The 4,527-nt window shown below is 42.1% G+C and overlaps 1 pseudogene; it reads right to left on the bottom strand.

Annotated features, from left to right (window-relative positions):
• Window positions 1-1,538: 1,538 nt before the first annotated feature.
• On the bottom strand, window positions 1,539-2,706 carry LOC132437233 (gap junction gamma-1 protein-like; annotated as a pseudogene).
• Between the last annotated feature and the right edge of the window lie 1,821 nt (window positions 2,707-4,527).

Raw genomic sequence — 4,527 nt, 5'->3', positions numbered from 1 at the left:
GTTAAATACAGAGAATTTCTGGAGGGAGAACTTGGAAGTCAAGGAGAAAACTTTGTAAATACTTAGCCACCCGGCTGTATTTCAGAGCATGATTTCTAACCAAGAGCAGGCCAAATTATTTTCCTAAGTATTTCTGGGGGCCATTAAATGTTTATGACAGCTTTATATAATGAAGACCTAAATTTTTATTATGCAGTTTGAAATCACCACCATGTCCTGTAAAGTTAAATCCAGTACTTGAAGAAAGGCCGGAACAAAGTCTTATGAATTTTACTCATAGAGTCTTAACAGTAAACAAATTAGGAAGATCCTGCAACCATTCTGGAAATTTCCTCTTCGCATGATGCTAGGAACTCCTCATGAGATGAAATTCAGCAAATTCTGATGCTGAAGTTTGGTATTTTGTTAAGAAAAAGTTGTGATATATATGTGTGTGTGTGTGTATTTATGTATGTGTGTGTGTATGTGTGTGTGTATGTATATGTGTATGTATGTATGTGTGTGTGTGTTATAAACACACACACAATGGAATATTATTTAGACATGAGGAAAGAGGGTATCCTGCTGCCATTTGTGACAGACGAACTTTGAGCACATTATGCTAAGTGAGATTAAGTCAGATAGAGAAAGGCAAGTACTCTATGATATCACTTAAGTGTGGAATCTAAAAAAGTCAAACTCATAAAAAACAAACAGTAATATGTTGGATACCAGGGGGTGGGGGACAGGGGGATAAGACTGGTGTTTCTCAAGAAAACAAACTAGAAAATAAGCTGTAGAGATCTAAAGTACAGTATAATGAATAGAGACAACAATGGTGTACTATAATCATCAAACTTGCTAAGAGACTAAAACTTAACTATCCCATCCACTAAAAAGAAGGAATAATTATGTAACATGATAGAGGTGCTAAATATTGCTACAATGGCAATCATATTGCAATATATAAATGTATCAAATTAGCATATCATATACCTTAAATTTGTACAATGTTATATGTCAAATCTATTCAATTTTAAAAAGCATGTCCTTCCTTATATTGATATATAAATATTGCCCCTGCAACTTTTATCCATTGGCCATAGTTACAAAGCTTTAGGGCCACAGAAAAGCGAGGTTTTTTTTTTATCTTAAGGATTTTTTTCCCCTTTAATATAAAAGTATAAGTACAGTGGTCCAATGTAATAATATAAAAAAAAGTTCTCATACTAAAAAAAAAAAAAGTACCATAATACTGTACATACAAAAACTGTTCAACGAGAATGATTTAAATATATCTGTTCTTTTCCAGATCTGGAAGACACAAATGTAAAATTCTGCAAGTGTATTGCTGGAACATGTGTCCAGGAACACTGTGTTCCCCTTTCTCTTCCCCCTGTCCCAGCCCCACCTTCAGAGTCCCCTGAGCTTGGATCATGAGCTAACAGTGTCCCTGAAAATAACCACAAATGTTTACTCAGTGGAAGTCATTATTCAGTGAGCCGCTGCTTACCATGAACTATGAAAAGCACAAGTTTTAAGCCCAGCCAAGATTAAATTCAGACAGAGGTCTTCCCATTCCCTGATTTGCTGCTAGAACTGCTTTTGTTGGACCCAGCTTTTTTTTCCCGGGGACCATGGGGGTTATTTTGGTGATTGTAGGCCTGGATTGCCAGATCCAGGTGTTCCTGAGCCATTTTGATTTACCTCTGCAGAGTCTCCAGGTCAGCTGGGAAGTTGTCTTCATGGCTGCCGTACTGTTGTTCCTGGGTGATGTTGGCCTTATTTTGCTTGTGGGCAATCTTAGTGTTGCTGGACAGTTCGGTGTACTGGATTTGATCTGGTTTGATGGCAATGTTATAGTCAGGGGGAGCAGATGGTGTATTCCAAGTGAAAGGATAATTATAAGCAGCTGGATCTTCCAGTTCCCTCCTTTTATTGTTTAGTGAGTCTCGAATTGTCCCACATCTTAAATGAAGCATCTCCCAAACGTTAAGCAATAGGCAAAGGCCTGTAACACCATACATACAGAAGAAAGATGGTCTTTTCAGTGGGTCTAGAAATAAAGCAGTCTATCTTATGAGGGCAAGGAAGTCTGCTGCACACATAAAATGGGTGGACTTGGAAGCCATACAGAAAGTACTGCCCGATCAGAAAACCCACCTCAAACATGGTTCTTGCCAGCAGCTGCAGCAGGTAGATTTTCATGAGCCCATCCTCCCGAATCCGCCATTGCCCATCATGCTTAGGTTTAGATTGGTTCTGATCTTTATTTTCTTTTTCACTTTCTAATTCCATTTCTGGATACATCGTGGGATCCTTTTCATGGTCCTCTTCTGTTTCTTCCAGAGCCTGGTGCTATTTCCAATGCATTGCATAAGGTTTGCTCCGATGGGCCTTCTTGTCTGCTTCACCGTGCTCCATTTTGGCAACCTTATGAATGACATAGCCCGGGTACATGACAGAGGGGGTCGCCACCCGGGTGATCTGGAACACACAGAAGCGCATGTGGGAGAGGGGTGCTAAGGCATCATCGCAGACGTTCTCGCAGCCTGGCTGCTCTGTGTTGCACACAAATTTGCTTTGCTCGTCGTAATAGATGGGTTCTCCTTCTACGGCTGTAAGGACAATCCGGAAGAAGATCAATACCGTGAGCCAGATCTTCCTCACAAACGTGGAGTGGTTGTGGATCTCCTCCGGCAGGCAAGTGACGAAGCTCCTACTCATGGTGACTGAATTGGTTTGCCCTGGTATCCAGAATTTCTGAAACCCAAAATTTTCTTAGAGAAATGTTTTGCTTACAAGTTTTCCAAATTCCTTTGGTAGGCGGGGTCCCCCGGGGCCGTCTCCTCCGCCGGCCGCTGCCTCACGTGCCCCGCGGCGCCGTTGCCTTCACCTTGGTCTCCCGCCAAGGCCGAAGCCGCTCCTGCTGCTGACTCCTGCAAGTTTTTCACATGAAAAACTTCTCACTACTAGACTGACTCACTTATTTTCTTCTCCTGGGTCTATGGTGGGGAAAGGGACTGGGTGGTAGGTTGCTTAGGTAGCCCTCTCTCCACTTCCCTTCCTTATGCTTTTCCACCACCACCTTTCTCTAGGTAGCCTTTCCCTTCTCCCTAGAAATGGAGTGAGTAGGAGAGAGGACTGGTGAAACCAGGGCAGGTTTACTTGCTGGATAAGACCATGATATGGCACTGATGCTGTCTGGGCTGGATGCTGCTGGAGTCCTATTACTCCTTCAGGTGAGCCTCTTGGGCAGGATCAAAATAACTCCAGGCCAGCTCTCTCCACATTTCCACCTTCAGCACAAGTCCAGCCACTCCCAGTGCAGCCCTTTCTGCTCTGCTGTCCTGGAGAGCTGGCCAGCCACCATCTCACCTTTTTGCTTTTTTAGATGTGGGTCTGGTACCAGTCTCTGAAGCTCACAAACTCTAGACTTCCAAGTTAAGCTTTCCAAGTGGCTTTCTTGAAGCTTACCTGTCTCTGCTTGATGTGAGGAATAAGCACAAGTACACTCCTTTCCTGACCTCTGGTAGGGATGGGGTGGGAAAGAATGCCACAACACTCAAGTAGCTACTTCTGAAGAAATTATCTCCCAAACCAGGCCTGCCTCTTTGTAACACCAACCTCTTATCTACCACTAGATTTTTCTGGCTTGTCTTTTATTCCCCGTATAATTCCTGCATAGAGGATGTATCATCATACTTTGAAATAGGAAAGGGGTACTTAGCACCTCAGTTTTGCCTGCCTTCTTTGGGGTTTCAACCAAAACTGAGGCAGAGAGAATTTTGCTTTAACAGCCTATTACACAAATAGCACACTTCATTCTCTTGTCTTCTCTATCCTTTGATCTGCAAGTTCACCTGGATGTCAGATTCCTCTGCCTAGCACTTTCCTCCTCAATCCCTTGTCCATCCTATAATTTCTTCTTGCTGGACTTCATACCTTTGAAAATATCCTACCCTTCCCCCAGTCCACTTAATAGCCCCTGTATCTGTTTTTTTCAGCCTATTGTTTTATTCTTTCATTCTAGAAAGTTCAGGGTGGCTTTGTACAGATCTAAAAGATTATTTTTTTAAACCATTTTTCAAAGGCCTCGTTTGGTTCACTTCTTTTTTTCCTGTATCCTATTTTGTCTCCTGTTTCCTATTTACTCTGCTTATTCACTGCACTTAGGCTCTGTCCTTGGTCAATACTTGGCCTTGCTCTGAGTACACTGTTACTTCAGCTGTAATCAAACAAGTACTCATTAGATACCTACAGAGTACTTAGCACTTTTCTGGCAGCATGCAAGATCAGGGAAGATTAGGGTCTGCCCTTAAGGAGTTTCACTTTCATTAGCCAGGACAGAACACATCAAAAGAAATGGAGAATATTCTGTGTGTAAAAATATGTGATCTGACAATGTGCGGGCTTTCACTTGGACCATAAGGTTGGCTTTCATAAAGTTTAAAAAGATTCGGAAATCTCTCCTGATATGTGAAGTCTTCCCACATTTTTCACAGAAGCACTATCTACTGTACTTGGACATTGTTTAACACGTTAGGT

The sequence above is a fragment of the Delphinus delphis genome, chromosome 14 (assembly GCF_949987515.2).
Source record: "Delphinus delphis chromosome 14, mDelDel1.2, whole genome shotgun sequence".
Lineage (NCBI taxonomy): Eukaryota > Metazoa > Chordata > Mammalia > Artiodactyla > Delphinidae > Delphinus > Delphinus delphis.
The sequence above is the reverse complement of the archived record's forward strand: the minus strand, read 5'-3'. Positions and strand labels throughout refer to the sequence as shown.